Raw genomic sequence first — 12,899 nt, forward strand, 5'->3', positions numbered from 1 at the left:
AATTAAAATCAACAAGACGTTGGTCCCTAAAGATATTCGAGCTCAATAGGATGAAGACCACTGAAAGTTGCACCAATTTCGCTTTGTGGCCCGGTCGATGTCTAGGCAAGCTTTGTCCCTCTAAGTGATTGAAGGGAGACAGTTTCTGTTCGAAAAAAGTGGGTTTTAAGTGGGACCTTTACTACACGCATCGTGACCCCTCCACTTACCTGGGAGCTTACCTGGTCGACTAAAGTTACTAGACCGGATTGGAGGCTTAGGTGTCCTCTTCAAACCACTTAGGAGCTGTCTAGAATTTTTAGAAAAACATTAAAACTTATTGGGTGATGTTTTAATGCATGTTTAATTTTAATTAAATTTTTTAGAGTGTTTGTTTAGATCTCTTTAGGTGGTACTTGTACCAACCCAAAATAATAATAAATAAATAAATAAATAAATAAAATAAAATATAGATATTTCAGTATATGCTGTTGTGGGAGAGAGATAAAACGAATAGATTATTTCGAGTTGAATCAAGAGATAAAAATTTAATTGTTCAAAATTCAAATAATCAAATGGAGATAATGGTAGTAATCAGGGAGATAATGAATTTCAAGATGACTGACCTATTAGAACGTGATTATCTACAACCCACTAGGACTAGTACCCCATCCTGTATGGTTATTCCTACTGCTGCGGGAACTTTTGACATGAAACCAGGAATAATCCAATTACTCCTAAAGTTTCACGGACTTGATTCTGAAAGTCCCTATTTGCACCTGAAAGAATTTGATGAAGTGTGTTCAACACTTCATTTCAATGATGTCACTGTAGAGGTAGTTAAGCTTAAGTTATTTCCTTTTTCTTTAAAGGAAAAAGCTAAGTCATGGTTACACTCCTTAAGGCCTAGGACCATAGCTACCTGGTAAGAAATGATAAGAGAATTTTTAAAGAAATTCTTCCCAACACATAAAACAAACACACTTAGAAGAAATATCATGAACTTCGCACAAAAAGATGGAGAAACATTTTTTCAGTGTTGGAAAAGATTTAAGGACCTCCTGCTTGCTTGCCCACATCATGGATATGAAATTTGGAGGGTCATTAGTTTCTTTTATGATGGTTTGTCCTCCAATATGAGATAATTTGTAGAAATGATGTGTAACGGTGAATTCATGAGTAAGGAACCAAATGAAGCCTGGGATTATTTTGATCTTTTAGCAGAAAATGCACAAGCTTGGGATACAACAGATAAAAATGAAAAATCTAAAATAGCACCTAATGCAAAAGGAGGAATATATCTTATTAAAGATGATAATGATGTCAATGTAAAAATTGGTAATCTGACTAGAAAGGTTGAAGCCATGGAATTAAGCAAGGCCAATATAGGAAAAGCACAAACTATTGTTGAAAGTATATGTGGAATCTGTGAGAGTAATGCACATGTGACCAAGGATTGTCCTACAATCCCTACTTTTCAAGAAGTGTTGCATGATCAAGCAAATTTCATCAATACTTATAAAAGACCATTTCCAGGATCCACTGCCAATGAATCTCAAGGAAATTCTGTTCCTACTCCTTATGTGCCACCACATAGGAAATCCCTTGAAGATACTTTGCAAACTTTCATGCAAGGGCAGACTCAGATAAATCAGAATACAATGCAATCGCTCCAAGAACTTAAAAATTCTGTAGGTAGAATTGAGGCTCAACTCAATATTAGGGAAAAAAGGACATTTCCAGCCCAACCTCAATCTAACCCAAAGGGTTAACATGAGGTCCATGAAGCAAGTTCATCCCAACCTAAATTTGAACAAGTTAAGTCTGTCACGACCCTTCGTAGCGAAAAAATAATTAACAAAGAAATCCCAACGAAGGATGACAAACCTGAAAAATCTATTGAAAAGAATGATGAAGATGATAATGAACAAGATGAATCAATACCCATCACAAGATAGTTGCTCCATTTCCTCAGCGCTTGCTTGCAGCTAAAAAGGAAATACCTGACCAAGAAATTCTGGATATCTTTAAACAAGTAAATATTAACATTTCTTTATTAGATGCTATTAAGCAGATCCCATCTTATGCCAAATTTTTAAAAGATCTTTGTACCATAAAGCGAAAGCTTTACGTACAAAAGAAAGCTTTTCTAACTGAACAGGTGAGTGCTATTCTCAAACACAACACCCCACCTAAGCATAAAGATCCTGGTTGTCCTACCATATCTTGCATCATAGGAAACTTCAGGATACAACGAGCCCTTCTTAATTTAGGTGCAAGTGTTAACTTACTGTCCTATTCAGTTTATGAACAGTTAGGACTTGGTGAACTAAAACCCACCAAGGTTACTCTCCAAGTTGCTGATCGATCTATAAAGATACCAAGAGGAGTAGTCGAGGATGTACTTGTCTAAATTGATAAATTCTATTTTCCGGTCGACTTTATAATATTAGATACCCAGCCTGTCATGAATTGTACCACTCCAATACCTGTCATCTTAGGCCGCCCATTTCTAGCTACTTTCAATGCTTTGATCAACTGTTGAAATGGAATAATGAAAATGTCATTCGGGAATATGACTATAGATTTTAATATATTTAACATCTGCAAACAACCCGATAATGACAACGAAAATGATGAGATTCATGGAGTTAATCTGATCGACTCTATTATAGAAGATGCTCTTGTCCCATCTCTTTCTTCTGATCCGTTAGAAACATGCCTAACTCATTTCGGAAATACAGATATCAACCAAAACTTTAGAGAAATCAGTGCTATATTAGATTCAGCTCCTTTGTTGGATACAGATAGGTGGAAATCTCGTTTTGAAGAATTGCCCACACGCAACAATAATCCTCTACCATCTAGTGTTCAAGCACCTAAACTTGAGCTAAAACCTTTGCCATCTGAGCTCAAGTACGCATATCTTGGTCAAGAAGAGACTTTTCCTGTGATCATATCATCCAAACTCGAACAAAGTCAAGAATTAAAATTGTTAGAAATTCTCAAGGAACATAAGGGAGCAATAGGGTGGACAATTGCTGATATCAAGGAAATTAGTCCCTCAATTTGCACTCATAGAATCCACCTAGAAGCTGATGCTAAACCTTCTTGTCAACCTCAACGTCGATTGAACCCAAACATGAAGGATGTGGTTAGGGCAGAAGTTCTGAAACTTCTGGATGCGGGTATGATCTACCTTATTTCAGATAGTAAATGGGTAAGTCCAACCCAAGTGGTCCCGAAAAAATCTGGTGTTACTATAGTCAAAAATGCCAACAATGAATTAGTTCCAACTAGGGTCCCCACTAGTTGGCGTGTATGCATTGACTATAGAAAATTTAATTCTGTCACTAGGAAGGATCACTTTCCTCTACCTTTTATTGATCAAATCTTAGAAAGGTTGGCAGGTCATAAATTTTATTGCTTCCTAGATGGCTATTCCGGTTACAACCAAATTGCAATTGATCTTGAAGATCAGGAAAAGACCACTTTTACATGTCCTTTTGGCACTTTTGCTTACAAGAGAATGCCATTTGGGTTATGTAATGCTCCTGCAACCTTCCAAAGATGCATGCCCAGTATTTTCTCTGACATGGTTGAGCGCTTTTTGGAAGTCTTTATGGATGATTTTTCGGTTTTCGGCTCCTCTTTTGAAAACTGTGTAGACCATTTAAGGCTAGTCTTAATTCGGTGTGAGGAGAAGAATCTAATCTTAAACTGGGAAAAGTGCCATTTCATGGTAACTAGGGAAATTGTTCTCGGGCACGTCATTTCATCTGAAGGAATTGAAGTAGACAAGGCTAAAATTGACTTAATTGCTAACTTACCCAACCCAAAAACTATCAAAGATATACGCTCATTTTTGGGTCATGCAGGATTTTATAGGAGATTCATTAAAGATTTTAGCTCAATATCTAAACCCTTATGTAATCTCCTTCAAAAGGAAATCCAATTTGCGTGGTCTGAAGAATGTCAAAAAGTTTTTGATAAACTTAAAAGCTTGCTGACCTCTGCTCCCATCATGCAACCACCCGACTGGTCGCTTCCTTTTGAAATTATGTGTGATGCTAGTGAATATGCAGTTGGGGTAGTTTTAGGACAAAGAAAGGAAAGAAAACCTTATGTTATCTACTATGCAAGTAAGACTTTAAATAGTGCACAAATGAATTACACCACTACGGAAAAGGAACTACTCGCCGTAGTATTTGCACTAGACAAATTTAGGTCTTACTTGATTGGATCCAAAATCATTATCTACACTGACCACGCTGCCCTTAAGTACCTTCTTTCAAAAAAGGATGCTAAGGCGCGTTTGCTTAGGTGGATCCTTCTGCTCCAAGAATTTTTTCTAGAAATAAGAGATAAAAAGGGGGTAGAGAACGTAGTAGCTGATCACTTGTCCCGTCTCACTCTTCCAGATTCCATAGACAATTCACCCATAAGAGACACTTTCCCTGATGAGCAACTCTTTGAGATCCAGTCGTCACCCTGGTTTGCAGACATTGCAAATTTTCTTGTCACGGGTGAACTCTCGATTCATTGAAATAAACAGGACAAAAGAAAATTTCTGACCGAAATAAAAAATTTCTTCTGGGATGATCCTTATCTTTTCAAATACTGCCCATACCAAATTATTAGGAGATGTGTACCTAATGATGAATTTATTAGTGTCATTTTCTTTTGTCATTCTGAAGCTTGCGGTGGTCATTTTTCTACTAAGAAAACGGCTGCAAAAATTTAAAATGCGGTTTCTATTGGCCCACCTTGTTCAAAGATTCCTATAACTTTTGCAAAGCTTGCGAGCGTTGTCAAAAGTTAGGTGGGATAACTCGTAGGAATATGATGCCTCTCAACCCAATTTTAATTATCGAAATATTCGATTGTTGGGAAATAGATTTTATGGATCCATTTCCTTCTTCATTTGGAAATTTGTACATCTTAGTAGCTATAGATTATGTCTCCAAATGGATAGAGGCAATTCCTTGCAAGCATAATGACCATAAAACTTTTTTAAAATTTTTAAAAGAAAATATTCTTTCCAGATTTGGAATGCCTCGAGCCATCATCAGTGATGGGGGGTTCACACTTCTGTAATAAGCCTTTTGAGGCTTTAATGCGAAAATATGGGATCACCCATAAAGTCGCCACCCCTTATCATCCACAAACAAGTGGACAAGTTGAAGTATCCAATCGATCAATTAAGAATATTCTAAAAAAATTGGTTAACCCAAATCGTAAAGATTGGTCTTTACGTTTAACTGATGCACTTTGGGCTTATCGTACTGCTTTTAAAAGTTCGATTGGTATGTCTCCGTACCGTCTTATTTTTGGCAAACCGTGTCACTTGCCTGTGGAATTGGAGCATAAAGCCTACTGGGCTATTAAGAGATTTAATTTTGATATGGATAAGGCTAGTTTACTATGCAAACTTCAACTTAATGAACTAGAGAAAATCAGGAATGAAGCATATGAGAATGCTCGAATTTATAAAAACAAAATGAAAGTCTTTCATGATAGAAATATTATAAGAAAAATATTTGAGCCTTTCCAGAAAGTTCTATTATATAATTCAAGACTTCATTTATTTTCAGAAAAATTGAGATCCAGGTGGACCGGCTCATTTATATTTAAAACTGTTTATCCGTATGGAACTATTGAGATAGAAAATCCAAACACCGGTAATATTTTTAAAGTAAATGGCCAACGTTTGAAGTTATTTTTGGACAACTTTACCCCAGAGGTTGAATCGACCAATCTGGGAGATCCTGTTTATCAGGATTGATCTCTATATCTGCTAGAGATCCTCTATTTGTATCATAATTTGTATCTCTTTCATTTTCTGTTGATATAACAATTGGTGAGCAACAACAGTGTGCGGTCATTCTATCAGGTAAATTCTAACCTTCAGCCTTATTATCCTTCATACAATCATATTTCATGCATTCATTAGGGACAATGTTGAATTTAAGTTGGGGGGAGAGATTATTGTATTTTTTTTCTATATACCAATTGTCATATCTTTCAAAAATAATAATAATAATAATAATAATAGTAATAATAATAACAAACATATATTTTGTTGCATTTAATTACCACTTTAATTTTTTTAAACAAATAAACATGTACAGCTATTAAGGCAAGGAGTACATTATGACTTATTAGAGACTTATTATTAGATTCCTACACAAGTATTCAATGACAATAGGGAAGCCTCAGAAATTCACTTGTGTTACCTATTTATTTGTTGACCTTATTCGCTAAAGAAGTACGAGTGTCCTTGTCCTAAAGTTCATGATTTGGTTTTCACATAAAGATAGAGTTTGAAATTTCCGGCTAGATTACCTGGGTGCCTTATGTTCTGATCTTGGTTGACCTATAGTCACAATACAGTCACGTTATATATAAAAAAAAAAGAGAGAGAAATAATACAGTTTGTCTTCACTGAGTAACCAGGCCCCTTGCCTACAAAGCAGCGAGTATTCGTGTAAAAAGGTGAAAATGACTGAAATAAGTGATTAGTCTGGCCTTGTGGCGCAGTCTGGTTCGAGTAATTAAGTCCGAGGGGTGTTTCACCTAATGCCTTCAGCCAACTGGATCAAGAGTCATTGACCCAAAGCTCGTTACATGGACCTTACTACAGCCTAATGGAGTTGGACTATTGTAGTCACTGTTAAAAATAAATAAATAAATAAATAATTAAAATAAACATGAGTGGGTTAGTTAAACTAAAACCAAGTGACATATGGATGACTGGTTTGACTCCATTGTTTTAGAACTCTGTGTACCTGGGATGTCTAGTTGGGATTGATAGCTTCATTTTTATATGTAAACCATTCTGGACAAATAACATGTGATATTCGGAAAATTTAGTGGGTCAGGAGCTAACAAATGGTAGTTAACACTTGTGAATTTGAGTAGTGCACCTAGCACTCAAGCGGTACCCAATTGTGGTGGAGGTATAGGTATTCTAAGACGTCACATTTACATTTGCCTTAAGAGTTGCTATGTTTTAAAGTATCTTTTAATTTAAAAATGATGTTTGTGGGTAACATCACTGCAAACCCTCACGAGACAACACTCGTCCCCTAGGATAACTTAGGGGTTTAACGGCTTGTTGCACGTGCTAAGTGCAATCGTAATGCTCTACGAAAATGAGTATTTATTTTAATTCATGCATATAATAAAAATAAACAATAATTTTGCACCCTCATTTTATCATTTTCACACTAAATTGCTAGAGACTAGCAATAAGCTAGTTGGAGGGTGTGATGAGAGCACAAAAGTACAATCTTCATACCATTTTAATTAATATTATAGCTAATCTTTATTAATAAAATTAATTAATTAATGTTTTATTTATGTTTGAGTGCAAGTAATTCAAGAGACTCAAAAATGCTGAGTTTGAGCCCAACGCCCAGCAGCCCGAGCTCAACAAAGTACCCAACGTTTCAGCCTGCCCCAGCCGTGTGTATCATGCGTTCAACGCCCATCAGCCCGAGTCGCCTCTGCGTTCCACGCTCCCCATCTCTGCGCGTGGCTTCTATCAGCAACATTCGTGACCACATCCGTTCCCAAGCTCATTTGCAACGTTCAACACCCCAACGGCCATCCACGTGGTCCAGCAGAACTGTCCCAGTAGCAAAAGCATCCCAGTAACTGGATCATCCCCAAGCCGAGTCCTCCATTTCATTTCCAGAAATTAAATCCAACTTGTTCCATGAGTCTTCTCAACTTCCAAACAGCTGCATGGCTTCCTGTCTCCCAAACTCCCAACTGGCTCTTTCTTTCATTCGTGAAGCAACGTTCCCAGCGAATAAATCCCAGCCGAGAAGTCTACTTAACATCCCAACGGTCACATTTTCTTCCCATTCAGCCGATCCAACTCCCTCCAATCTCATCTTCCCAACCGACCATGGATCTCCCAAGCATCATGGCATCTCAAGCGTTGTGACATCAAACCTTCTGCATGGCTTCTTGTCTCCCAATCGGATCATTCCAAGCAACAGTGGAAGCATCCCAGCAGCCGAAGAGTCCCAAACCATCTGCATTCAAGCCATCAGTCCGTATCGCCTCCACGATCAACGCTCCCCATCCGTTCGGTTCGTCATAGCAGCGTTCCAGCTTCTTCAACATGCTATAAGATGGAGCCGAGCGAGCAAGGGAGGGGAGGCATCCAGGGAGGCCATTCGGGAAGAGGAGGCCAGCACCGATGGAAGAGGAAGGAAGCTAACCGGGCGAGGGAGGGGAGAAGGAAAGGACGGAGACCAACCATCTGCATCTCCTCTTCCGATCTTCCCATCCGGTGGAGGAAAAGGAGGAGGGAGGCCATTCGGGAAGGAGAGGAAGCCAGGGAACCATCGGAAGAGAGAAGAAAAAAAAGAAAGAAAATAGAGCCCTCTGTTTTCTTAAGAGAAGAAAGGAAAAAGAAAAAAAAAAGAAATTTATGCTTTATTTTATTTATTCTATGCTAATCCCTTTTATAAAAATGCTTGCATCTCATATGGATAGCTAAATCTTTTTTAGCTAAGGCTAGGGAAAAGCCTAGCATTTTCTTCATATATTTCCTTTAATCATCAATGGGATTTTAATGCTTTTGATTTGATTTATGGTGCAGTAAATCTAGAGAAATTATTTCAAACTTATATATATTTTTTTGATTTGTTATTTCCCCCGGGTATAACAGATGCTTAGAAATCCTTGTAGTTTAAAATAAAATTACTGTAATGCTGCCCATAAAACTAAATATATTTTATTAACTAAATAATTGGTATTTTATTAAGCAATTCTAAAGTCACTACAGGAATAGTGACTTTTACCGACGCTTTTATTGGCCTTTATCGATGCTTATTAGCGTCGGCAAAAATCCTGCCAACGCAAAAGCAAGCGTCGTAGACGCGTCGATGATACCTGAGTGGGAAAGGTTTTTGCCGACGCGCAAGGAAAGCGTCGGCAAAACCGGGTATTTACCGACGCTTAGGAAAGCGTCGGTGTAGATCTTTTGCCGACGCGAATTAGCGTCGGCATACCACTTTTTTTGCCAACGCTTATAAGCGTCGGAGAAAGTCTTTCATATGGTCCAAGTTTGGTTTTTAACGACGCTTTAAAGCGTCGGGAGTGGGATTTTTTTTAAAAAAAATTATTAATAAAACACATGCATATTATAAATCAACATTTACGCCAATATGAACCTGCATTACATTTACATCAACACAAATATTCAAATCATTCAAAATATTCATCTTGTCATATATGATTAATAAGTTTAGAATTACAATGTTCTTTGAAAAATATAAAAAAAATACATATAAAGCTCCTTAAATAACAGTCTAAAAAGTATCAGGGACCGGATTTAGCGCCATCATCATCTCTACGAGCTGTTGAAGTATCAGGAATCTACAAAAAAAAAATTAAAAGTTAAGAATATGAAAATCATTAACTCATGCAAAATAAGTGATAATTATGTAAAGTCATCAAATGCATATAGTTATTTACCTGAGGATGGAGAAATCGCTGTAACATAGATGAAATATGCTCAAGCTGAGACTGCAAAGTTTGTTGGTTCTGCTTCAACTCTGCCAACTCTGCCTGATGGCGATCCTTCATATCTTCAATTGTTGCCCGAAGTCTACTAACTTCTGCATTGCTACTGCCTTCTCCAGCATTTCTTGTATACATGCCCACTGCAGACAACTGAGTGGGGGTAACTACAACGCCATAACCCCTCACTCTACCATAACGCTCTGGGCCCAATAATTCATCAAGCACTTGAGCTTCGATATGACTGATAGCGTCGGATGATGATGACTCTCCGATGCGCTCTGAAATAAGAGTTCTTGCCCTGTCCTATATTCTCAAAAGAAAAAGTCATATTAATGTATGCCAATAATAGAACTAATAAAAATATTGTTGAAAGATTCAAAGATGAATACATACAACTATATCTCTTGACTCCTCCCGAACAAAACTGCCATCTCGGTGGGTGTGAGTCATCTTATAAAACTCCACCTTACCAGGCTCCCTCCCATTATCATCCATCTACAACAAAAGATATATTGGCAAGCTAGTTATCATAATACATGCTATATGATAAAACAATTTAAAATAGTTTCAAAGAGTTTCAAAAAAACTTACGAATTCAGCTCTACGTCGAGCATAACTCATCGAGCCTGAAGTATGAGGAATAGTCTGAGAGGCTCGTGCAGCTCTACCAATATTGAAATATGTCTTCCCAAAAAAGGAATAAACAATATAAATTTGTAATCTAAATTATTAGTAGATACAATATAAGATATTGAAAAAAATATACACAACCTGAGCTTTCTCGGAAAATCAATAGTGGACAAACTCCCTCCACTGATGAGGGATTACATCAGGAGGACAAACACGGGCAACCTCCTCTTCTGTCATACCATCGTGCTTCCAGTCCGCCTTTAACTTGGCCTTATATTCTTTCCACTTGCGGTTGACGGACTTCAGCACCCAATCATGACTCTCTTTAGGGAGCAAAAACTTTTTCTACATCAAAGTAATTAAAGAATGTTATAACAATGTTAAATCAAAAAATAAAATTATGATAGTAAGCAAATTCATTCTTTACCTCAATAATTTTAAGAAGCTCAATCTTATACGAAGGAAGTATTTCATTCCATTTCGTATAGTTGAGCGGACACAACTGACCCTTCCGCGCAACCGATCCTAGAAAAGTCGATAAAATGCTTGCAGTCCTCTTGATGGGTTGCCCCAGTTCATTGCAATGTACCACGATCTTTTCATCCTCGCGTAGGCTCCACACGTCCCGTGCTCGAGTGGGTCCTCGTGTCCTCCTCACTCTCCCCAGTCCATCTATAAAAATAAAATAAAATATCCATTAATTAAAACATTAAAGGCAAATGATTTAATATAATTAGATTATAAGAAAAATTAATATATAAAATTAAATCAAATTACCCTGGATGTGCACGTCATCCATGTCTGGACAATCAGCAGGTGACACGTGCTCAGACTAAGACTCGTGCTGAGTATGAGACTCATGCTGAGAATGGGACTCGTGCTGCTGGGGCTCGTCGGGCTGCTGGGAGCCTGGGACCGTAGGGACTGATCGGAAGAAGATCCAATGGATGTGTGCTGAAACTCAACATCTCTGAATCATTTTCCTCGCGGCATGTTGTTATCTAGCAATCCTATAATCACAAATATCCTTTCTATCGCCAACATGACATAAGGCAAATGGCACAAAGAGAGATTGGCACAATTCATAGCGTTAACAAGATTGGCACTTGTTTTTATTAATTCTCCTTGTCTCATATTGCTGGAAAGAGAGATTGGCACAAAGAGAGATTGGCACAATTCATCTTTGGATTTTTCTTTTATCTCGTATTTAGGCATACAAGATTAGGGTTTTATTTTCCATATTGAGATGATCCTAGGTTTTAGCATTGCTGGAAAAAAAAAAAAAAAAAACTGCATGCACAATTTTGACAAAGATGGGAGCTTTGTTAGCATTTCGCTATTTAACAGGCAAATGGAATGGAATGATTCATGAGAGCCGAAATTTGGTAACTTGGTTGCTGGCATTTATTTGTGATCTTCGGGGTGTTTTTGGTCTGGGCTGGGTCATTTAGCTCTTACCTTTCCCGGACACCAATTATGGAAAGAGGTTGATCACCCATTACAGGCGAAAATAGTGAAATTTTTCTGTCAGCTTGAGGCTGTCAGTCGCCTATTTCTGTAGGATGGAAAGGTATAGTTGGGTGCATGGTTGGGCATCCACTCGATCTCTAACTGCAACATGGTAGCATTAGCATGCACAATTATAGGAGATGGCGTGCAAATGCGAATGAATACAGTAGGGCAGTTGTATAGTGTGTAGTCCCTGCAAGATGTCCATACTGCAAATCACCTTTTAATTTAATTATGGGTGAGGGTGAGGAATCTGATTCCATCTAATTACTTGTATCACCACCTAGGATACAAGTCTACTAGATACAGTCAGACACTTCGGATATGTTATCCTAGTATGGCATAATAGTGCATTTAGACACCAACAAAACTAAGAAGATGTCAAGAATTCAAGGATTTAAAGTACATTTTCTTCATTAGATAAACATGCAAATAATTAGTTTTTATTTAAATATAGACATACAAATGGTCAAGAGGAATAGTGAATTTGTACAGATTTGGTTATAGAGCTGTGACTATGAGCAATGATTCTTATAGAAGCTAATTCTGTCATTCTCTTGTTTTTGATTTCCACTTCTCTTCAGTGGTTCTCTTTCTTTAATCACACTGTTTTTATTCTATATTCTCTGACTTTGCTGCAGGCAGCATGCTCTCCTTTTCTGCTCCAGCTCCCTGTTTTGTTCTCATGTCATGTTTCAGAATGGGATGAGTCAAAAAATGGACCAAGACAAATGAGACATCTATTGTCCTAAGTGTCAGGTATGCTGGCCCATTCCACAAAAAAACCAGGACAGCTTGCATGGTATTTACAATTAAAACCACTACCTTAATAGTATACACATGAATCCCTCAGTTTGATGAACCAAATCTTGACTACACAACAATGATGGCATATGATAATATCACAACTAGCAATGGAATCATGTGCCACATGATTGAAATTAGTAAACCAAAATGGTAAATCATGTTGTCACCACTGTTAGATGCATCTTCTGCAATTGAATCAGCACCTCTACTAAATTACAACGAAAGTTAGACTCCAAACTCGACATAGGAACCAATATTAACACTGATCATTCTACTGTGGCACTATCCAGCTAGAATACGCTATGTTTTATATATGCTAGCTCTTTCACAGGCTTATTAAAGAATATCTATAAAGTATTCTATTTATAAAGCTAGCTCTTTCACAGGCAAATTAAATTTTTTTTTTTTGGAGGGAAATATTGGAGAGAATG

General features: G+C 37.4%; 1 non-coding gene across 1 annotated transcript; it reads right to left on the reverse strand.

Annotated features, from left to right (window-relative positions):
- Positions 1-959: 959 nt before the first annotated feature.
- Positions 960-1,066, reverse strand: LOC120105421 (small nucleolar RNA R71). Its single transcript, XR_005507814.2, has one exon. It is a non-coding gene; the product is annotated as a small nucleolar RNA R71 (small nucleolar RNA).
- Positions 1,067-12,899: the final 11,833 nt, after the last annotated feature.

Source organism: Phoenix dactylifera, chromosome 9 (genome assembly GCF_051530095.1).
Source record: "Phoenix dactylifera cultivar Ajwa chromosome 9, Ajwa_hap1_PhDact_Kaust_v1.1, whole genome shotgun sequence".
Lineage (NCBI taxonomy): Eukaryota > Viridiplantae > Streptophyta > Magnoliopsida > Arecales > Arecaceae > Phoenix > Phoenix dactylifera.